This window comes from Schistocerca nitens, chromosome 2, assembly GCF_023898315.1.
Source record: "Schistocerca nitens isolate TAMUIC-IGC-003100 chromosome 2, iqSchNite1.1, whole genome shotgun sequence".
Classification (NCBI taxonomy): Eukaryota; Metazoa; Arthropoda; class Insecta; order Orthoptera; family Acrididae; genus Schistocerca; species Schistocerca nitens.
Genome location: NC_064615.1, coordinates 849477705 through 849502846, shown reverse-complemented (window position 1 = coordinate 849502846; position 25142 = coordinate 849477705). Strand labels below are relative to the sequence as shown.

Below are 25142 nucleotides of genomic sequence, written 5' to 3'. Positions count from 1 at the left end.
AAGGCACAACAGTGAGTTCGCTACTGCGGCAGCCTGACACGACAAATGACCTCTATGTCATCAGACTCTCCGCTCGGTGCCTGAGTCATGGTCGAGCACGTAAAGACCGACTCGACGTATCAATAATATAGCCGCAGCCGGATGCGTTTCCCAATTTATGAAGATACTAGGTTTCTAACGAGCCACAGAATCAAGAGCTTAGTATACGTCAAGTAACCTGAAATCGGACCGCTTGGTTGGCAGTGCGGTCTAACGCACGGCTTTCCGTGCGGGAAGGAGCGCCTGGTCCCCGGAACGAATCCGCCCGGCGGATTTGTATCGGGGTCCGGTGAACCGGCCAGTCTGTGGATGGTTTTTAGGCGGTTTTCCATCTGCCTCGGCGAATTCGGGCTGGTTCCCCTTATTCCGCCTCAGTTACACTATGTCGGCAATTGCTGCGCAAACAAGTTCTCGGCGTACGCGTACACCACCATTACTCTACCACACAAACATAGGGGTTACACTCGTCTGGTGTGAGACGTTCCCTGGGGGGGGGGGGGGGGCACCGGGGGCCGAACCGCACAATAACCCTGAATTCGGTGTGGGTCGGCGGAGGGGTGAAGTGGACTGCGGTAGTCGTCGTGGGGTTGTGGACCACAACGGCCGCGGCGGGGACGGAGCCTCTCCGCCGTTTCTAGGTCCCCGGTTAACATACAATACAATAAAACCTAAAATCACTGCCAAAATGGGTGATGAAAGATGTAAGCAAATAACAGCACGTGGAGTGCCAACTCGGACCGCGGGTGAGACGGGAGGTCTGCCCACGAACTTAAAAGTAGACTCGTGACAGGGCTCTTGACAGCGGACCGCTGCGCTAGCTGACGAGAGTGGACGCTAATCATGAAGCGAAGGGTCGAAGGGTTCGAAGGAGTCGCTGGGGAATAACATGGCGGATTTTAATGTAAGGTGGAGATTGTTAACTCGGACGTTTTTTCTTTTATTGGCGTTTCATTATTTCGCTTGACACGGCGAACGTGACCTGGCTTCTTTTCAGTCGACAACATTAATGAAGTATACAGAATATTTTATCAAAAAATTCGAAAATAGATCAGGTGCGACAGTGAAAAGGGCCATTTGACAACCCTGGAATGGGGAGAAAATCTTTCCCACTGACCCTGATATCGATGTTCAGTCGAGATGGCGTCGTGAATCGGTGAACGCGCTGTTGCCATGACGGCGTTTTACAAAGACTACGATAGCTACGTAGCGGCGCAGCGTGTATTTCGCGCTCATTACAGTCTCACACGTCATGCCCCAGTCCCGACGGCACATGCTGTCAATGTGTGTGTAGATAACTTTGAGGAAAGCGATGTCACGGTGCGAAAGAGAGGTGCAAGTGCATAACACGAGTCAACACTAGAGAACGTCGTAAGTGTGGGAGAAGCCATCAGCCGAAGGCCCAGGCGTTCTGCGCGCAAGCATGCGCTGCAACTTGACGTATCAGATCGCAGTGTAAGGCTAATATTACAGAAGGATCTGCAATACCACCCACAAAAATAAACTACCCTTTCGCCGGTAACTGTTGAAACAATCAAAAATGTTCAAATATGTGTGAAATCTTATGGGACTTAACTGCTAAGGTCATCAGTACCTAAGCTTACACACTACTTAACCTAAATTATCCTAAGGACAAACACACACACACCCACGCCCGAGGGAGGACTCGAACCTCCGCCGGGACCAGCCGCACAGTCGATGACTGCAGCGCTTTAGACCACTCGGCTAATCCCGCGCGGCGGGAACAATCCCAGGCCTGTGCGACAATCTGATCAAGAGCGATGAGGCCATTTTTATGTTGATGTTTTATGTTAAGAAGCAAAACTTCATATACTGATCACATGAATATTCTGAAATACATTATGAAACGCCAATTCATTGTTATAAAATGGTAGTGTGGTGAGTCGTATCATCGTTGGAAACACAGGGCCTTATTTTTCTTAAGACGATCGCGGAAGTGCTGTTACTGTGAATACAGAATGTTATGTTCGCATGTTGAACAATTTCCTAGTGCGACGTCTGGTTGATTTCTCTGTAACTGCAAACCCACTCTTCCAACAAGACGAGGACACGTGCCTCACTTCACACAATTCCATTAACAGAACAGCTCTCCTCTTCATCTCACCTCCAAGAACGGGTACAATTCCTGGTTTCCAAGACCACCCCCTGACCTTCCAGCGCTTGATTTCTTCCTTTGGGGTAGTTTGAAATGTCACATCTTCCGGTGTGACCCACCATACAACATTCGGGAACTGAAGGATCAAATTCTGGAGGACGTTAATCGAATTCCACTGCAAGATGTGATGTCTAACGTCCGTAAAAGCCTTGAAATGTGTGTAAAGGAAAATGGCGGCCACTTACGTGACGCCATTTTCAATTAACAGGCATTTTAACTTGCTATCGCCCGCTTCGTTATCGTACTTGTAATTATATGTACATGTTTTTAAAATGCTTACAACAGATGGTAGAGCACTGAAAAGTTCAAGTATAATATCGTTGTCTATTTTTTTAATACAGTCAAGATAGACAGTCTTTATAAAAACAGTGATTCCCTTCCCAGGATTTACAGAGAATGAGCAGCAGGTGAGGTGAATTACTGGAGAGAGGTTGTCTAGGAGTGAATGAGATGTGGAAGAGTTAGGTAGGAGGACTCCGAATTAAGAATTGGGTAAGGGAGTGAGGCAACTGGGCAAACATTATGGACGCTAGATAAATATTTTACAGTCACTAGGTGTAAGGCAGCTGCTTTATTTACGCGTTTCGAATACACTCGTCCAAACAATATCTGAAAATGGTTACGAAAATCAAGAGTAGCGCGTTGATGATAGCTAAAAGACACACAAGAAAGTACAATGAAGGGTGCAAGAAAACAACGTGTCAAGTTAGGGAGAAGAACTTCATACACTCAGTATGTGGTCATGTGGATATGTCACATTCCAAAGCGTAACTGAGTGCACAAGACATGATGTAATGTACAAGGCAATAAAGCGACTAATAGGTGGCGCTAGTGTTATCAGTTCGCAGTGTTCGACGCATGACAAAAATGTAATTTAATGTACAGGGAAGAAGTGAAAGAACGGTCAGACATGTGATGAACCACAGCAACATACGTAAATGTAAAAGTATGCCAAAGAGACCATTGCTAATATAATATTGCTAAAACCAAAACTGAAGAAGGAGGAAGGGAGAAAAGTGAGGCGGGAAGGGGGGGGGGGAGTGAAATGTCAACGCTTGTGCAGAAGGATAAATTTATTTAAGTACAGAGATGATAACAACAAAGTAAAAAACTATAAACAAATTGGAAACCAAAATTACCTCGTATATAAAATATGCACCAACGTTAAGACAAATATGTGACATCATCAGAATTACATTGAAATGACGGTGTATACTTGGCATAGGCGCCTGTAAAGAGGTAAGTCTTACAAACAAATACAACACCTATTGGCCACTTCTTAAGCGTCATGTCATGTCATGCCTTGTGCATTCAGCTACGTTTTGGAATGTGTCATACTCACACGAACCAATATTGCCTGTATGTTATTCTCCCTGAACTGGTATTTGTTTTTTTATGCACTCTTCATTGTATCTTATTGTGTGTCTTTTAGCTGCAATCAATTTGCTACTCTTTATTTTTGTATAATCCTGAAAATGAGTACATGTGAAGTGCGTCAATAAAGCAGTTGCCTCGTATCTAGTGACTATAAAATATTTAGCCACCGTTCATATCAGCACTGTTACACATTTTAAACTCCGAGACCTGCTCATAAATACTTTCTTTACCACCGGTACCAGTCTTCAGATCACCAACAGACGTCTTAGTCATTTGTAACAACTTGCATGGTAGTGTTAAAAATGTGGCGTCACATGGCGTATGCCACTCATTTTTATGATGTCTGATGCCACAGTTTTAATATCCCCAAGTAAGCTTCTATAATTGACTTTTAGATAACTAATGCTGACCCGAAGATTGAAATCGGTTGTGAATAAAGAAGTATTTATTAACAGCTATTGGCGGTTGTACTATGACGTTTTATAAGTTTTTGTGAGCTGTGGGGCACCAGCTTTACAAAATATACTGATTAACGTTTCGTTGGGTAGGATTTAGGGTGTGTATGTGCAGTGTTGAGGCAGCGTACGAGGGTTAATAATCATGCCTGGAATGAGGTGGTGTTGTCAGTTTTTCGGGAAGCACAGTTTGGGAGAGGGGAGTGGGAAATTAATAATACGTAAATTCGTAAAGGGTCTTAGTGGCGAAATGGAGATCGATATGGAAGGCGAGGCAGAATGCGTGGTGATCGAGGATGTGAGGGAGTGACAAAATTGTGGTGAAAGAAAATATCCGACAAGATTGACGAAAGAGAGCATTGGTTAGATTAAGGTCTTGGAGGTATGGATGATGGTAAGAAGAGCGATTAAAATTTTCATGTTCACCCGAATAGCAGTTTTAATCTTCTTCTTCTTATTCATCCTTGTCTTTTTCCGTTTGGGTGACCTTCCTGACGCTACGCTTCCCCCCCTCCCCCCTGCCCCCTCCCTCCTCCCTCCCCCACCCAGCATGGAATTCGTGTATCTCATTTGTCTGCGTCTAGAGTAAGGGACATATTATAATACGAGATCATGATATAAATCTTCGTGCATCGTGTATCTGAGGCGGGACGTTGGAACCAGCGCGGTATTTACTTTGTTGGATGTGGGAAACAGCCTAAAAACCACATCCAGACTACCGGCACACCGACTCTCGTCGTTAATCTGACGGACGGAATCGATACGGGACTGCGCACCTCCCCGAAATCCCGAAGCGGCGTGTTACTGCGCTAGACTATCGGGGCTGATTTGTAGTGTATCTATTGTGGGGTTTATGTTGCGTGCGTTAGGAGCCGCGGTTTAGTTTACTATCTAAGTTTAGTCGGAAGTATTTTGTTGCGCTATATAATCGGATAGGATGGTTTCATATAATGTAGTTCAATTTAGTGACTAATGCAGGTGTGAAAATTACCGAACTTTAATAAGTGACGGTTGCAAAACACTAACATGAATCCTTTACAGAAGAATGGAAAAACCGATAGAAGCCGACTTCGGGGTGGATCAGTTTTTGATTCCGGAGGAATGAAGGAACATGCGAGGCAATACTGACTCTACGACTCCTCATAAAAGATACGTTAAGAAAGGGTAACCCACGTTTATAGCATTTGTGCAGTTAGAGAAAGCTTTTGACAATGTTGGCTGAAATGCTCTCTTTCAAATTCTAAAGGTAGCAGGGACAAAATACAGGGAGCTTTCGCTGTTTACAATTTGTATAGAAACCGATGACAGTTATAAGAGTCGAGAGGCTCGAAAGGGAAGCAGTGGTTGAGAAGGAAGTGAGAGAGGTGTAGCCTGTCCCCGATGTTACTCAGTCTGTATATTGAACAAACAGTAAAGGACACAAAAGAAAAATGTGGAGCAGGAATCAAAGTGCAGGGAGAAGAAAATAAAAACTTTGAGGTTTACCGGTGATATTGTAATTCTATCAGAGACAGCAAAGGACTTGGAAGAGCAGTTGAACGGAATAGTCAGTGTCTTGAAGGGAGGCTATGAGATGAATGTCAACAAAAGCAAAATGAGGATAGTGGAATGTAGTCTAATTAAATCAGGCGATGCTGAGCGGATTAGGAAATGAGACACCTAAAGTAGTAGATGAGTTCTGTTATTCGGACAGCAAAATAACTGACCACGGCCGAAGGAGGGAGGATATAAAATGTAGGCTGGCAATGGCAAGAAAAGAGTTTCCGAAGAAGAGAAATTTGGTAACATAGAATATAGACTTAAGTGTCAGGAAATTCTTTCTGAAGGAATTTGTATGGGGTGTAGTCATGTATGGAAGTGAAACATGGACGATTAACAGTTTATACAAGAAGAGAACAGAAGCTTTTGAAATGTGGTGCTACAGAAGAATGCTGAAGATTAGATGGGTAGATCACGTAATTAATGAGGAGGTACTGAATAGGATTGGGGAGAAGAAAAATTTGTGGTACAACCTGACTAGAAGAAGGGATCGATTGGTATGACACATTCCGAGTTCCGAGGTATCAAGGGATCACCGATTTAGTAATGGAGAGAAGCCGACCGAGAGTTGAATGCAGTAAGCACATTCAGAGGGATGTAGGTTGCAGAAGTTACTCGGAGTTGAAGAGGCTTGCACAGAGTAGAGAAGCATGGAGAGCTGCATCAAACCATTATTTGGACTGATGACCATAACAACAGTGACTAATGTTTGTTAACTAGCTATACGTGAAGACACTCCAATTGAGGCTGAGAGATTGCTTCTCGAAATGGTTCAAATGGCTCTGAGCACTATGGGACTCAACTGCTGAGGTCATAAGTCCCCTAGAACTTAGAACTACTTAAACCTAACTAACCTAAGGACAACACACACATCCATGCCCGAGGCAGGATTCGAACCTGCAACCGTAGCGGTCGCGCGGTTCCAGACTGTAGCGCCAGAACCGCTCGGCCACCAGCGGCCGGCAATTGCTTCTCGAAATGTGTCTTTTGACAAGTGATTTATCACTGCTTCGCCTCCTGTTATGATGCAGAAATCTCTGAAGCTGTACCTCCTTCACTAGACAGACGGAGGAAACCGTTGTTAAATTATTACAGCGCAGAGAAGGTCGACTCAGCCAATAAACAACTATGTGGTCACGTCAAGAGCTTCGCGCCGCAGACAGGCCTCGTTAGAGATAGACGTAGTAATATAAATCGACAACTGAACGCACCGCGAAAAATGCAGATTAATGAAGGCTACCGCATGCTTGGTTTCCCTCTATTCGGGGCTCTGCGACGAAATGAGTTGAGAGTAGCAGAAGCCGCGCCGCTGGGGTCTGGCCGCGAAGAGGCGCAGAGGTAACGAGCGTCACCGCGGCGGAGCCTGCCTAATGACAGGTGGTTCAGGATGTCGGGACAGGAGGCGGGGACGGGCCGTGGCGACCGTGTCGGATCTGCTGCCGAGTCACGGCTTAGCCAAGCTGAACGCCGAGCGCGCTAGAAAAACGCCGGGACACCTGTACCCCTGCCGTGCACGCAACCCGCCACACTCGCCTCCGCGCGAAGAGCCTATCGAGGCGGGCGCTGCCCCTTGTAGCGGGTGGAAATCTGTCGCCACACTTCCTGCCTTACAATGCCACAGCCATTCATCACTCCAGAGGGTTTAAGGCACCATACGATTGTACGATTCTTCATCTGACTATGACGAATAGACAGGCTACAACAGTTGACATGTCAGAGTGTCGTCGTGTACTAACAGGAACATTTTACAAGAAACTCGGTCGAAATCTCGGGTTGCCATGGACCGTTTTACCGTGTACCGACAAGAACATATTACAGACTGAGATTTTCACTCTGATATGAAACTTCCTGGCAGATTAAAACTGTGTGCCGGACCGAGACTCCAACTCGGGACCTTTACCCTTCGCGGGCAAGTGCTCTACCAACTGAGCTACCCAAGTTTGGAAGGTAGGAGACGAGGTATTGGCAGAAGTAAAGCTGTGAGGACGGGGCGTGAGTCGTGCTTGGGTAGCTCAGTTTGTAGAGCAATTGCCCGCGAAAGGCAAAGGTCCCGAGTTTGAGTCTCGGTCCGGCACACAGTTTTAATCCGCCAGGAAGTTACATATTACAGACACTGGATTGGAATTTCGGTTTCCGTTGACATCATACCACAGACGACAGACACTTGTGTGATGTAGAGCCTGAGACAAATGGGACATTACGTGGTATTCTATAGTGTTAGATTATGGGTCTAGTTTCTGTTTGCAGCGGCCATATCGACGTCAACATGTCCGTAGACGACCCGGGAGAAAGGTCACAGGAAGCAGCGTTTCTTCTGACCCCATATCTCTCAAACTCCGGGAATAATGGTGCAAGGAACAAGGAAGGAGATTACAATGGGACTCTTTTGGTAATTACTGCATAGAGGCTAAATGCGCGCCAGTATGGGGCAAGATTAGTGAACGCTGTTATGGTATCTGTCATGACCAAGTACTAAATGGAAAATTTCAGCAGGATAATGCAACACCTGACTCTGCAGCTTACACGACAAATCCTTTGAGAACTGTATGAATCATGATCTGTATAGTCACCTGATTTGTCACTCATACAGAGAGTCCGGGTGCGACAGGAGAACGCATAGTTCCATACCTGTCTCCTGACAAGTCTTCATGGACTGAGACAGCATACGTTTCAGGCATGGCCACGAATTCTTATAGATGATATTTTCTTCCCTAGCACGAAGAATACTGAGTGTATTCGTACCTGTTGGCATTTGTTGAAAGGCGGCCGAATGCTCACCGTTATGTAGCAAGAAAAAACTTTAGTTACGGTACAAAATATTGGATATGAGGTCAGGATTGACATTCCAGCTGGACAATGCAAGACCGCACACTGAAGTTAACATCACAAACCCCTTGAGGAAAATACTATTATTGACAGATGGATTATCTTTACATTAATAAGACGGACGATTTCTATGTAGGACTTGTGAGAGTAAGCTGTGACAGTGACATTCAGCGATCACAGGCTGCTGTGATGTATTTTATAATAGTGTATATATTTTCTACAAACTGAACTAAGCAACAAAAAAGGACAGACTAAAAATGCAGAGTGCGAAAATGAGATTTCTCACATGTGTAGCAGGACGCACAAGACAAGTTCAAAAGCGCAGTGTATAAATAAGAACAGAATTGGTATTAATGTGTCTAAATAAAAGAAACAGAATACAGAAGCAACAGCACATCATTAAGTTAGAGGGTGACATAGAGAGATGAACCAAATCAGATCATGAACCAAATGGGAGCACTTGGACTAAATTCTGTAAGTAGGTGTAGCGGCAAAGCTTAACACGCACAGAAAAAGAAGAATAAGTAGTAGAAGAAGAAGAGGATGATGGTTATGATGAAATTAACATTAACCGCATGCTTCTGTCGTCATGTACGTGCGATCCATATAAAGCTGAACTACTTTAATGAGTCATAACATTTGAACCAATAATGGACACATTTGCTATTTTGGGAGATGATGATACACAATCGAGAGATTACATACATTCTTACAAAGACCTCACAGCAAATGTTGGAAGTACCCTCCACCAACATGGATGCATAACTGTATTCGTTTCATCATATTTCGCGACGTTCTGTGAAGTGTATGCTCGCTAGTGTTGTTTATTTCGTGTGTAATGGCCTCACGGAATTTTGCAGTTGTTCGTGGTCTAATCTTGTATACTCGGCTTTTACGATACCCCCACAAGAGAATATCTGAGAGCGGTGGGATTAGGTCAGTTGATCGTGTGGATTGGAAGGGAAGGGCACAAATTTTTGGGATTATTCGGTCACCAAAGAAGTTGGTTACAAGTTGGATGGAAGAGTCAGGTACGTGACACTTTGCTCCATCTTGTTGAAATAATCTTCTGTAAGTTCGACGTCATCCAGCCGCTCCACAAACGTATTGAAGATACCCGTATAAATCGTAGTGTCCACGGTCGTTTCAAAGAAAATGGGACCAACAATCCTGGAAGATGACACCGCGCACCAGATACCAACCTTTTTATCAAGCAGTAGTGTTTCGTAGATGATATGGGGGTTCAAACCAGCCTAGTATCTGCTGTTTTGTGTGTGGATGTAGCGCGACAGATGGAACCGTGCGTTATCTGTAAACCACGTTATGGAGAAAACATATAGGCGTTGAATAAGAAACCCCTGAAACCGTCGACAGTAATGCATGTTTTCTCATTATTTGTTTCTTGCAATGCTTGCATCACGTTCACTCTGTGTCATCGCAATGCCGATTTCCTCGCAGCTGTCTGACATGTGCCATATGAAATGCCTGGCTTCTGGCTCAGTCGACGCAACGATTTCCCTGGAAGATTCTCCAATCGTCCCCGAACATTATCAGTAAATGTCAATAAAATTCTTGTGGGTGTTGACCGCATTGTCGATGTATAAAACTGTCCTACGTTTCGGCCACTGCAGTTAGTAGCCTTCGTCAGGGCTTTGTGCTTAGCTGACAGCTCAGCACAAAGTCCTGAGGAAGGCCACTTGTAACTGAGGCCGAAACGTTGGACAATGTTATATATTGACAATGCGGTCAACAGCCCAGAAGAATTTTATTGATAGTCACAACGGCCGCGGAAGCTTGCAATTATCAATAATCTCTGCACCCAAGGTGCTCTATGTGTATCAGTGTCACTGTTTAGTACACCAGCTATCCTCATATTCCTTAAATTCGATAAAATTGTTGCCTTTGTTGGAACATCGCGCATATGGAAACCGTACCATTGAAACGCCCGGCAGGATGTAATTCACTGCTCTGTATGTCACTGTCAGATAAATCATTCAGAAGCATTGGGCTAAATACTTCAGTTTTTCAAACGCTTTTAAGGTGGTCGCGCGTTGTTCGCAGCGGTTCTTGAAGGCCACCTGCACTCTTGGATTTCATTGGAGGCTGCTGAACTATTTGAGTGATGGTAGCACTTTTTTCCTCTCTTGTTTCTAAAGGGGTACGGTGACTTCTCGGACACTCAGAGTGAACCTTTCTTTAGACACCGTTTATATAACGAGTAGTAAAAGATTCTCACTGTAAGGCATCATGAAAGAATGAAATGTCGTGTGACTAGGGCCTCCTTTCGATTTGACGCCACTTCGGCGACTTGTGCGTCGATGTGGATGAAATGATTAGGACAACACAACGCCCAGTCCCTGAGCGGATAAAATCTCTGACCCAGCCGGGAATCGACTCCGAGCACCATGGGACTTAAGATGTGAGGTCATCAGTCCCCTAGAACTTAGAGTTACTTAAACCGAACTAACCTAAGGAGATCACACACATCCATGCCCGAGGCAGGATTCGAACCTGCGACCGCAGCGGTCGCGCGGTTCCTGACTAAAGTGCCGGCCGGCAGCCGGGAATCTAACCCGGGCCCTTAGGATTGACATTCTGTCCCGCTGACTACTCAGCTACCGGGGGCGGACAAGGCATGGTAAAAGACGCAGAAGAAGGGGAGCAGGGAGAAGCGGAGGAGTGTTCATGTTTCGTCAGTACCCCCTGTATGAGTTCCGGATTTCTGGGATTTCATCAGGAAATATGGTCAATGTAGGAAAATGAAAAAAAAAGTGCTGCGTCTGTATAAAATGACTTAGCGATGCAGAAACCTGTTTTTTTTATTTTTATTCCTAGAGTGCCGAGGTCGTGGGCTTCATAGAAAAGGGTTCTCAGAGGTCAGTAATCAGCGACATGTGTGCTGGTCTGTTTCCTCGTACTTAGTATAAGTGTAAATATGCGTACTAATGACAGGTGGAGGTGGAGTTTATCATAAATACATATTCAGGCGGTGTGTGGCGAGATAGGGTGCAGCGATAGCGAGCAGGGCCAGCACCTGCGCCGCGCGCCACCTGACATGCCGGTCCAGGCGCAACTCCCCCTTCCGCCGCGCCACATCGGCGCGCCTTGACAGGGGTGCGGCCACCGGCTGTAGGCGTCCGGCGTCCGGTGGAAATCTGGAATCACGCTACCTTCCTCAGAGTGGCTGACGACGCAGGCACCGCGTCATCTACTTCCAGTATATTCTTATTCTACGGCCTACTGGCTCACATCACACTGAGGTGACGGAAGTCATGGGACAGCTACTAATTCCGTGTCGAATCTACTTTGTCAGACGTAGTGCCGCAACTTATGGGCTCAACAAATCATTGGACTCCCCTGCAGAAACATTGAGCCATGCTACCTCTCTGGCCGTCCATAATTGCGAAAGTGTTGCCGGTGCAGGATTTTGTGCAGGAATTGACCTCTCGTCAAGTCCTATAAAAGTTAGATGGGATTCGTGTCGGACGACGTAGGTGAACAAGTCATTCACTCGAACTGTCCAGAATGTTCTTCAAATCAATCGTGTTACAATTGTGGCACGGTGAAATGATATCGTTGTTTGGGAACGCCGAGCGGGATTAGCCTAGCTGTTTAAGGCGCTGCAGTCGTGGACTGTGCGGCTGATCCCGGCTGAGGTTCGAGTCCTCCCTCGGGCATGGGTGTGTGTGTGTGTGTGTTTGTACTTAGGATAATTTACGGAAGTAGTGTGTAAGCTTAGGGACTGATGACCTTAGCAGTTGAGTCCCATAAGATTTCACACACATTTGAACATTTTTTTGTTTGGGAACATGAAGTCCATGAATAGGTGCAAATGGTCTCCCAAGTACCTGAACGTAACCATTTCCAGTCAATGATCGGTTTAATCTGACCAGAGAAACAAGACCATTCCAACTAAACATATCCCACACCCTTGTGGAGCCACCATCAACTTGCACAGTGCCGTTATTGACAACTTTGGTCCATCACTTCGTTGGATCTTTGCAACACTCTAACCCCATCATCAATTCTTACTAGATGAAATCAGGACTCATATAGCCAGGCCACGGATTTTCAGTCTTCTAGGGTCCAAACCATTAGGTCACAAGCCCGGGAGAGGCGCTGCAGGCAATGACCTGTTATTATCAAGAGCAGTAGCGTCGGTCGTCTGCTGTCACAGACAACTAACGCCAAATTTCGCCGCAGTGTCATAACGGATACATTTGTCGTAAGTCCCACAGTGATATCTGTGATTATATCACGCAGTGTTGCTTGTTTGTTAGCACTGACAATTCTTTGCAAACGCCGCTGTTCTCAGTCGTTACCTGAAGGTCGTTGACGACTGCGTTGTCCGTGGTGAGAGGTAATGCCTGAAATTTGGTATTCTCGGCACACTGTGGATCTCGGAATATTGAAGTCCCTAAAGATTTGCGAAATGGAATGTCCCACTCCGCATTCAAAGTCTGTTGATTCCCATCGTACGGCCAAAATCACGTCGGAAACCTTCTCACATGAATCACCTGAGTACAAACCTTTTATACCTTATGTACGAGATACTACCGCCATCAGTATATGTGCATATCCCTATGCCATGACTTCAATCACGTCGGTGTACGTACTTATTTAATGACTTTATCGGATACGCATGTGATAAAATGCGCTACCAATATGTTCATAAACGCTGCGCGTAAAAAAGGGATGTTTTGTGGCTCTCCTACCCCGGATTCTATCGGTGACAGAAACATAGGGTGAATTGTATAGAATAGCCCTTGGGCTAGGTATTATTTGTATACTCAACATATGGATCGTCTTACATTTGGAAGTTTGTGGTAAGATCTTATGGGACCAAACTGCTCAGGTCATCGGTCCCTAAGCTTACACACTACTTAACTTACGCTAAGGACAAAACACACACACACACCCATGCCCGAGGGAGGACTCGAACCTCCGACGGGAGGAGCCGCGCGGACCGTGACAAGACGCCTTAGACCAAGTGGCTAGCAGGCGACATCGTCTTACTGCACGTATCCTACAGTACAGCATGAAAGATGAATATTACACACTTCCTTCAGCATAGGGAAGTGGAGCAAATCGGTTGATTCTTTTTGCGGCGTATGGAGGCACCATTTAGATCGTGGGCGGTTCCTCAGAAAACCCGAATGAAGTGGGTTTCATTACTTTTTCGCCGTCAGTAGTGGGTATATAAATGACTAACCGCAGCAAATGACTCATATTGTAACGTTATATTCCCTATGAATTTATCTAAAAGTGCGTTCTTACGGCTTTTAAAAATATTTACCCATTATCTAGAAACACCCCAAGACCATGGTTTTAGGGTTCCAAAACCGAGCCGCGGACTGCAAGACGGCTACGCCCAGCAAATGTCTAAGCTTTACGATATATTCCTAATATCTCGATCTCAATCTTGAATATTTTCTTGGTTTGTTTAACCATTTCCGAGATACATAGGTTCAAATTTATTTTTACTTGCGCACGTAAAAATCGATGTGAGGCGAAAACGTAGTTTATAAAGTAACGATGCGTGGTGGAATATGGTGTAAAGCGTCCACATTGTCATTAGAAGGGTTCCGGGAACCCCATTTTTGTAGTACTGAAGCACATGCAAAATATTTGTACACGTAAAATTCGATCTGAGGTGTAAAATTAGTTTTGCGTTATTTCAGTTTCACATAAGTAAAATACTTAAGTGACCTGTAAAAGATCTGTTCATGTGAGTGACATGCCCTTTTTTATGAGGGAAAAGAAGGGAACCAGCGGAAAAAAGCTGCTATCGGAGCACAAAGTGGCGAATATGTTCCTGTTTAAATGAGTGACGCCGACTGCCTCATCCTTTCTTCAGAACCTTTAAAAAAATTTCGAAAAAAATTAGGCTTGCGAACATATTCGTGGTCTTTTATGCTGAGAGAGAAGGAGACAGTGGCAGTGGGAAAGAGGCGGAAAGGTAATAAATACTAGAAAATAGTTTTGTGGTACAGAAAGAGCGAAGGAGACAATGACAGTGTGAGAGAAAAAGAGGAACACAGTGACAGTGGAACGTTGTTGACAGTGACAGAACAGTACTAGGAAAATGGTGAAGGAGAGAGTACCAGTGGGATAGGAATACAGAGAAGGAGAAACTGGATGTCGGTAAGAGCCAGTGATAATGAGAGACACAGTCTATGACAATAACAACGACGAAAAGAAAGATAGCGACGGTGAGGAGAAAAAGCAGCAGTGGGAATGAATGAATGACATAGCAGCAGTGCGAGAGGGCAAGAGGGAGACAGTGAAAGTGAGAGGAGAGAGAAGTAATAGGATACAATAAAGGATAATGTGGCTGAATGACAGCAGAAAGTGACAGACAGACATAAAGACAATGACTGGGACTGAATGATTGAAAGAGAATGGGCAAGTGGGAACGAATGGGTATGAGCGACTGACAGCGATGGACTAGTGGGTGTGAGCGAGTTGCAGTTACGGGAGCTTGTCGGAGCGAAAGGTGAGTTGTACATTAAAAAGAACGCGAATATGTTCTCATGCCAAAATTTTGGAAAAGTTTTTAAAAGTGCTGACGAAAGTAGAATGAGGCAGCTGATCCCACATTTTTCAGTTAGAGTCCTTTAAACAGGAGCATAACGCCTTTTTGTGCTCCATATAATTATAACGAATCACACGACATTTTGGAACGCTATTACCAAAACGTTTAGATTTCCAAGAGCCACACTTCCGCTTAAGAAGAAGTTTTCCCCCTGAGAAATTTCAAAGAACTAACGGATCCAAATCATACCTTGCCATGATGTGGGGCAATAAACATCTTTGTCTGAAAGGAAATAGTGACGAAGCAGGTGCCGCGTTTTACTGTACCTTTACCCTTTGTAATAGGCTTATGAGCTGTATTATTTACATAAAATATGTAAATGATACAGCCCAAGATGGGAACTGCACGGCATTTATTACCATCGCCGTTTAGATTGAATACAAAAGGGTAAATTGAGTGTACGACCGAGGAACTGTCAAGTATGATGGCAGGCACAATGTTTTTTAGTTATTGCTTGGACAGACAGAGTGCGATGGTAATTGTATATTGAAATTATTCGTGCGGAGCAAATGTGTGTGGAACTGTCAAGTACGCGGTGCACTTAGATTAATTGTCAGCAGCCGCAGAACGGAAAAGCGAATAAACTGCGCGATGCTTTTAAGCGAAGCACAATCGTCCACGTTTACAAGGCTTTTGTTTGCTGATGTCGCCCCGCTATTAGCGTGTGCTGTCGTGTATGCGGTTTTTCCTTTTAGCGAAGGCAAACTCACGTCCCTCTTTATGTGACGTCTTTCAATGTAAATTTCTGTCACTTTCAAAATGTAAAAGGAGTGCGAAATCGGTAAAATCAATAAAGCACAACCACATACATAACAGCGCTCTTAAGGAAATTGCTTTTAGTTTTATTGTGGGTTATTATCTCGTTCTGAATACGGCAGACATTCCTGCTTTTTCATCGTCTCGACAGTCAGCAGTGCATTAAAAGACTGCTGTATTTCTGTAACGGTTGAACAATCTTGCTGATGGAGAGCAAACCTACGAAAAAAATTAATAAGCAAGTTTCTGTCTCTCTGTCTTTGGAGTCTAAAATAATTTGTGTTGTACAGTTGTTGGGGTAAGTAAACCTGAGGTACTTGAGATATAGTGGTTTTTGAATGGTTTAAGTCATTGCTTTTGCCGCTACAATTGAGATGTGTAAATAGTCATCTGTTTTTGGCAAAAAAAATACATATTTTCTCAGATGACATACATATTTTATAAAGTCAACCAAAATGTAACAACACAAAATGTACACTGCATGCAAAACTTAAGGTAGGGATAGATGAAGTGACATGACATATTAACTAATCTGCGGAAAAGATGAAAGTCTGGGCTTATGGTGTCAGTGGTCTCCTGTGCAGATGGCGTGAGGTCAGAATGACTATGTCGCCAAATGAGTATGGCCCGTAGCACGTGGCAATTGAAGGAACAGGGGGAGGAGAGGGGGGGGGGATAATCGGGAAACTTGAAGAAGGATGAAGTGTGACGAGTGTAGTCCAGGAGTTTGGTATTGCTCACAGCTTTTTTTCACGTGCATGGGGAGTGTTCCGAAATCTAGGCATTGCTGTCTGAATGAGAAGAGGTGGTCGAACATGGTCAACTAGAGCAGTAGGTGACCACTGCATCTACATCTACATCTACATACATACTCCACAATCCACCATACGGTGCGTGGCGGAGGGTACCTCGTACCACAACTACCATCCTCTATCCCTGTTCCACTCCAAAACAGAACGAGGGAAAGATGACTGCCTATATGCCTCTGTACGAGCCCTAATCTCTCTTATCTTATCTTTGTGGTCTTTCCACGAAATATAAGTTGGCGGCAGTAAAATAGTACTGCAGTCAGCCTCAAACGTTGGTTCTCTAAATTTCCTCAGTAGCGATTCACGAAAAGAACGCCTCCTTTCCTCCAGAGACTCCCACACGAGTTCCTGAAGCATTTCCGTAACACTCGCGTGATGATCAACCCTACCAATAACAATTCTAGCAGCCCGCCTCCGAACTGCTTCTGTCCTCCCTCAATCCGACCTGATAGAGATCCCAAACGCTCGAGCAGTACTCAAGAATAAGTCTTATTAGTGTTTTATAAGCGGTCTCCTTTACAGATGAACCACATTTTCACAAAATTCTACCAATGAACCGAAGATGACTATCCGCCTTCCCCACTACTGCCATTACATGCTTGTCCCACTTCATATCGCTCTGCAATGTTACGCCCAAATATTTAATCGACGTGACTGTGTCAAGCGCCGCACTACTAATAGAGTATTCAAACATTACGGGATTCTTTTTCCTATTCGTCTGCATTAATTTACGTTTATCTATATTTAGAGTTAGCTGCCATTCTTTATCCAATCACAAATCCTGTCCAAGTCACCTTGTATCCTCCTACAGTCACTCAACGACGACACCTTCCCGTACACCACAGCATCATCAGCAAACAGCCGGACATTGCTATCCACCCTATCGAAAAGATCATTTATGTAGATAGAAAACAACAGCGGACCTACCACACTTCCCTGGGGCACTCCAGATGATACCCTCACCTCCGATGAACACTCACCATCGAGGACAACGCACTTGGGTTCTCATTGTGCAGCAGGCAAGAAAGGACACATGACAAACAGCGGTTGCAATGGCGACCACATTTACTAGCACTGCAAGGTACCCAGTGTCACTTTCCACAATAGCACGGCAATTGCAGTGAGGTGGTCTCTTTGCCCGACGACTAGTACACTATTTTCTATCGACATCTGCACACAGGCAGCACCGTTTTCGATGGTACCAAGACTACAGGAAGAGGACAAACAACCACTGCAAGCTTTTCTTGAATGAGATGGACGTAGCCTCATATAGCGAGAGGTCGGAAACATTATTGAACATGATATTTTTGTATCCGGGTGTTACGATGTAGGAAGGCATAATGTTGCATGAGTATATTAACCCTCAAATCTTTGAAGACGAGACACTCACGAGCAAACATTACTTGTGACACTCCTGCCCCATGCGTGTCTTTTTAAGGATTCGGCCTTGACGGATGACAATGCGCGACCGCATCGAACTGTGCCGGTGGAGGACTCTTGGAGCTAGAGGATATCCGGCGAATGGACTGGCTGCCCGTCCCCCTCCTTACATCTCGTCGAGCACTCATGGTATGTGTTGGGGAGGCGTACTGGAGCACATCCACAGGCGACAACGTCGGTCCAGTACTGGCCAAACACGTAGGCGGAGGAATGGAACCCCCTACTGCAAGAACTCCTCGCCAACCTTGCCACCAGTTTGGGAGGAGGCTGCAGAGCACGCACTGCCGTCCGCGGTGATCATACACAATGTTAAGAACCATGTCCCGCCCTCCGTAATGTCCAGAGGACTATAATAAATCGCGGTGACTTGGCACAAAAGTGTCGTTTCTGTTCGTCCCGTTGGATATTTCTTTCAGTTACCTTCTATACTTCACTTAAGCAATTCAATACGGTCCAAGTTTCATCGAGCTGTATTATTTGGCACTGATCTGAATGTAGGTGCAGTACAGTCTCTCTTCACAGCGACACTAGGAGGGGGAAGGCTTCGGACCAGTCGCCTTGCTCGCCTTTAACCCACCGGGAAAGATCCCAGTGCTCATTTACCACTTTCCACCTCTCCCTCTCCCCTGACCTCCGCGTCGGAATTCGTGTAACTCGTCTGCGTGTAATGTTACTCATATGAAAGTTTGTCATCTTTTTCTAAATCTCTGTGATTCGCGGAAGCTGAAATGGGACGTGGGTACCTGCCTGGTACTCACCTAGTCGGATGTGGAAAACCGCCTGAAAACCACACCCAGAGAGGCCGACAAGCCAGCCCTCGTCTTCAGTCCGCCGGACGGATTCGATCCTGGGCCAGCGCTCATGCCCGAATCCCGGAAGCGTGCTAGCACAAGCGGTTACCCGGGCGGATAACGACATGAATAGGAATGTATACTTATATGAATATGGTGTCTATTCTTTCGGACATCTCCGAAAGAACAGACTCCATATCCATATAAGTATATAGTTCTGGCAACACCGACCATGACCTTCTTCTTCTGTCCGGATGCACACATATTCCCCGAACTCTTACGGGACTTGGTAAGAATGTCTTCCACGAGTAATGAGTGTACTGGGGTGGGACACTACGAATGTAGTGTGTGGACATACAAGGTGAGAATGTGGGTCTCGCAGGAGGCGTATGCGAGATAGTCCCTGCAGTCGCGCTATCCTCTGTACCCTCGGTGGCTCAGGTGGATAGAGCGTCTGCCATGAAAGCAGGAGATCCCGGGTTCGAGTCCCGGTCGGGTAACACATTTTCACCTGTCCCCGTTGATATATATCAACGCCCGTTAGCAGCTGGAGGTATTAATATAATTCTAATTTTGTTTTGAGTAGGAATGATCACATAAAATAATAAGTATGAAAAGCAGATGCCAAGCTGAGAGTCATTGGAAGAATCTTAAAGAAGTGTAATTCATTGACAAAACAAACGGCTTACAAAACTCTTGTAAGACCGATTCTTGAGTGCTACTTAACAGTCTGGGATCCTTACAGGGTTGGTTTAATGGAAGAGATAGAGAAGGTCCAAAGACCAGCGGTGCGTAGCGCGGCTGAGGCAGACCCACAACATATTCTAGCAGCAGACGCTACCGGCGCAGTGGTTAGCAAAGTGGATTCGCATTCGGAAGGACGACGGTTCAATTCCCCGTCCAGCCGTCCACATCTAAGTTGACTTCCCTAAATCGCTTAGGGCTATTACCGGGATGGTTCATCTGAAAGGTCACGGCCAATTTCCATCTGCATCCTGGTATAATTCGAGCTTGTACTCCATTTCTAATGGTCTCGATGTCAACGGGACGCTAGAAACTAATCTTCTTTCCTTCTTTCCGAAAGATTCCTTTGCAGGACGATTCGAGCAACGTTTTACTTCTACATAATCAAGAGGACAAAAGCGGGGAAATCAAATCCCAGAATCAGGTGTACTGACATCATTCTTCCTGCATAATATTTGCAAATGTTACAGACAAGAGAGGAAAGGAAGTACCATCCACAATACACTTTCAGACGGACGCTTGAGTATAGTTGTAGATGAAGATTGTCTCTTGCATCCAAATGATCTACAAAAAAACCGATGGGAGCGAAATTTGAAGAAGTAGAATCCAAGGTAACATCTACTCTCGAAGAACTTGCCGTCTACTATGACGACAATCACTTGAAACCAAACCGTGATGAAATTCAAATGTGTGCTTTCCGTCTGAACAACAAGGAGCCAAGAAAAAGTTGATAATCAGCTGGAAAGGACGCAATCTAAATCATCTAGGGTTAAAGTTCGATCGTCCCTTAACTCAAAAACAACAATGTGTAGTCACCAGACCGAAGGTATGCACCAGAAACAACCTTATCCACAGTCCAGCATCCTCCGCATCCTCCGCATATCCGCACTTTCTCTGTGTTTCTCAGCTGCGGAGTATGCAGCACCACTCAGAGGAACTCTGAATATGCTAACCAAGTTGATGTGGCTCTTCGTGAGAGAGTCCGCATAGTCACAGGGGGCCTAAGATCAACCCCAGTCAACAAGATATTTCCACTCACAGGAGCAGCATCTCCAGATGTAAGAAGGCAGGTACCAGCAGAGAACGAAAAGAAGAAGCGAGAAACACGTTCAAGGCATTCATTGTTCGAAACTCACACCTATTCATGACGATTTAAATTCTGACGTGGCTCCCTACTTACAACTGCACCGAGTTCAGCAAAAACCCGACGACCTGAGCTTTGGAGAACAAAGTGTCCTGTAGGATTATGGGACAGGAAAACACAAGCTGCCATCTGGCTGCCGTCTTCAATACGGGACCTGGAAAACGCGCAGCAGGTTGAGAAGTAGAGTGACAACGTGCAAGACTAATTTTTGAATTTTGAGAATGTGCCACAAGGCAGGACTCGGAATGGTGGTCTGCAGTAATCTGAGCGAATCCTTTGACATGGAAGACTTGTTTGCAACTAATAACCGTGCCAGTTTGGCTGCTGAAGATTGGATTCTTGAAAGAGTGAAATTCTCTGTAGTTAATATTACATTGAAGTTTTTATTATATTGTGTTATAGTGTTCTTTGGACTTGCGCAAATGTGAAATTCTTTGTAGTCAATATTGGATTATAGTCTTTATTATGCTGTATTTTAGTGTTCTTTGGACTTGCATAAATAAAAAAACAGCTCCTTCCTTCGAATGTGCACACTGAGAAGCGGTTTTCAGCAATATGCAGCAGCGAAATGAATTTCTGTTCTCAAGCTAAATAAGTACGATCGCTCAGTATGAAAAACTTGTGGCTGCTACAGCCGACTGGTCTGACCTCCGATGGCGGAAGCGGCACACGGACCGCAGGAAATTCTTTCTGAGGAAGACAATGGAAACTGGTTGAGCGACGGTCTAAACAAACGAGAATATAAAAAAAGGGGAGGGGGAAGAGGGGGGGGGGCAAACATTTAATCGTGAAAAGTGCGCATGGCCGCCCGTTAAAAACTTACTCTACAGGCCGGTCGTAATCTGTTCGGAAGGCGAAGAAACCGTGCCTGTAAAACCGGTCGGGCCATTTTATTACTCTGTGACACTCTGGGAAATTAAAATGTGACAATCACACCGCCTTAAAGCTGCGATGTCCTATAATTTAACGTCCGCCATTATCGCAGGTCGGCGAGTCGGCAAGGGCGCGCGTAATGAGTGTCCACTGGGCGCTACCTAGGGGCCGATTTTTGGGCACTTATCCGATAGAGATCGGCATGCGAATAGTAATATTCCCGGCTTATTACCACCGGAGAGGACGGGTTTGTGCGCGAGCATAATACGCCGCCTATCGGGCATCTGTAGAGATGTGTATCGGCCTACGGACAAGACTACGCTAACGACCTGCGACAAGCCCTGCTGCCCCTCACCTCGACAACTTCGGGCGGAGTGTCGGCTTGAGCTTAAGCAGAGCGCCTGAGTTTTCTGTTGTTTTTGAAGCATACGTCAGGTACACGAAGCTGAGAACTTAACGTCCCGTCGATATGAAAGTCAGTAAAAATCGAGAGCACTGTCCTAGTTGGATATAACTGAGGGTAGAAATTCATTTGGGGATTTTTGAAGACAACATTCAGGACGTGTCTGAAATAATTAAAGAAAACATCGGAAAATAATAATCGGCATGATCACTTCAAAAATTGAAACACAGCTGGTAAAAATTTGAGCAGAATTGGATGTATGCTAAGGAGGTGATGACAGTTTTCGAATATTTTTGAAAGATAATCCTGCACAATGTCTCTGGAACCATATAGTTTCCTGTCTGGGTTTCAGGCACAATCCCTTGTTTCGTTCGGTGCTGATGTGCTATTTCGAAATAGTTGGAGATCCTCTGCTATGCTGTTCGAAACTGGGGGGGGGGGGGGGGGGAGATACCAAGCGGGTTGAGGCGTGAATGCGAATTTGGATTACGGAGGGAGGCGTGCCAGAGTTGTACGTGCAGTTGTGCAAAGCCTCTATGCCTGGGTGGTTGGTTGGTTGGTTGATTTGGGGGGGGGGGGGGGGGAAGGGACCAAACAGCGAGGTAATCGGTCTGTCAGAATGGCATAATGGTTAGTACATTTGCCTAGTGAGCTGGAGGCCTGCGCTCGAATCCTGGTCTTGATAAAAATTTTCATTTGTCGCTTCGCTCTACATATATATAACATGGATGTTTGAGACCTGAAGAAGGTCTCTGGCAACATATAGTTTCATTTTGCACAATTGTTGTATGTCACTGTATTAAAACTACCAGTTTTGATCAAACATCAGACCTTTTCAGGTGTAAAAACACCAATTACAGCACAAGAGTCTACTCACGATCATTTATAATAGACCCTGTAGGCAGACTATATAAAAATTATAGGATGAGCGATAGAACGACTAATGCATCAGGCAATACGTTCACAGGGCGGAGCACGAAACTAGGCTGTGGAGGACACCTGGAACTCGAAGAAGCGTCGTCTTCTAGCTCGTGCCTTTTTCACGGAATGAAGCAGCCTAATACTCGAAACATTTTCATTCGAACCGTAACAACATTCAGGTCTTTTGTTTCGCCCTGTTAACTATTGCCTAACGTATAAATCGGGTGCTTTTCTGCGTCCTCTATCTGAGAGGCGGTTAGAGTATAAAGCTAATCTAGATATAAATGATCATAATTTGACTCATGTGCTGTCATTAAATTTTTTATACCCGAGGACGGTCTGTCGTTTGTCCGGAACTGGTTGTTGGATGGAGTTACATACAGCTATTGCGTGAAATTATGATTTTTCAACAGCTATTTTGGTTACAAATACATCATCGTAAGTTTACTCGTATTTTCACAGGCATCTGCGTCTCCATTTCTGGCAGCATTTCCTTCCTTCCAAATTGTGCTGCATGTGCTGCTTTTCAACACCGTCCAGGATCGGATATCTCTTCCTCTCTTGCTCCCTCTTCCCTTTCACCGATTCTTTTTTTGTGAGCCCCTATGTTCTGCTTAATATACATCTTTATCTTCTTTCTATTTCACTCAGAAATTTGCTCTCTCACTCTCCTCAGTATCTCACTGTTTTTAACCGTATGCATACATTTTTTCCATTTTTTTCGCTTTGTCCATATTTCAGAACCTTTCAGCCTTGTCTTCCTTTGTGGTTTACCATGTTCCTGCGCCACTCCATACAAATCATTTAATCACTATTTTCCTCAAATATGTCTATATTGTTGTAAAAATATGTAGTTTTTGTACAAAACTGTAGCAACACTGATATAAGATCATTGAATTCCACTGTCTACGTCAATTTGAACAAAATCTATTTTGATTATAGGCTGCATCATTCTGTCTATAACAAGTACCGACGTTTCACCGATATACAGCAATCACCCTCAAAGTGAAAAAAAAAAAACGTTACAGTTTTGTCGTCTGATGGGAACCGCTGAAAGTGAAACGTCGGTTTTTACGTAATTCTCCAAGATTTTGTTGGTATCAAAATCAGTAACTCAATATATTTGTAATTCATTCAATGCGGCTTCCGGCGGAATTGCATATGTTTTCATTAATGTCTAGATTAGAAAATTTTAGTTCATTCTCAGACTATTATGAGATACAACGTTACTAACAAACCATTATGAAGCGGACTTATCCACAGAAGATTTGCATTCACTCTGTAGCAATCTTCATTAGAAATGCTAAGTTTATCAGTCGTGCTTCCGAACTGACGAGACGACTAGGGGTGTTTCATGCCGTGCATGCGGAGTATGAAGGACAAAAAGATGCTTGCACGTATTTATGAGGCAGACAACGACCCACTCGAAGTATTACTCCAACGTTGCACCCGTCTTCGTAGCTACCACATACTCTTGCTGTGACGCTCGACGCGAAGATACATGGTTCCATTTCAGCCAGAGAGAAGTATTTAATCTTCAGTATCTGGCTGGCAAAGGAAAGTGTTCTGATCACCAGGTTTTTATGATTTTTTTGTGTTGTTGCCCAAGACTCTCTGTACCGCAAATGGAAATGACTGCAAGGGCATTATTTGCCGGTAGACCCCCTCTGGGGTTGCTCGACTGCCTGACGCAAGTTTTTTCTATTTAACATCACTTCGGCAATTTGAGCATCTGTGTGATGAACACCCAGCCCCGGAACGAAAATATCTCCGATTCGGTCGGGAAACGAATCCATGGGCCTGCCATCCAGAGGCGGCGATAATAGCCGCTAGACCAGCATCTACGGACTGAGTTGACGGTGATCCATCTCATATGGGGCTGTTAAGTTAGACGTCCTACTTCGTAGAATTCTAGAGGTCTAACCTGTAAGTCTGCGCCGAGGTTCATAGTCCCCTTTGTTTGATCATCAGCAACAACCCTAAGGATGGCGCTTCACTGTACACCCATTTATCATGATCATCTACACGAACCACAGTTAAGACACCTAACACCCAAAGACACCTAACACCCAAGCCACTCAACTTTTATCGACTCTAAACTCTGACTCTAGGCCGTAAACAATGGTTTGAGAAAACCGTACGTATTTTTAGGCACAGAATCCGAATATGCAAAAAAATTGGGGGTTCCCATTTGAAAATAGAATATTGACCTTGCGTACGCAGGAACGGTGGTTACGAGGTGGCCAGTTATAGCACA

The 25142-nt window shown here is 44.9% G+C and overlaps 1 protein-coding gene and 1 non-coding gene across 2 annotated transcripts in view; one reads left to right on the top strand and one right to left on the bottom strand.

Annotated features, from left to right (window-relative positions):
- LOC126235386 (protein jim lovell-like) overlaps window positions 1–25142 on the bottom strand; it is an 844450-nt gene that overhangs the window by 180731 nt on the left and 638577 nt on the right. The gene's annotated exons all lie outside the window — the stretch shown is intronic.
- Window positions 19225–19300, top strand: Trnas-uga (transfer RNA serine (anticodon UGA)). The gene has a single exon. It is a non-coding gene; the product is annotated as a tRNA-Ser (tRNA).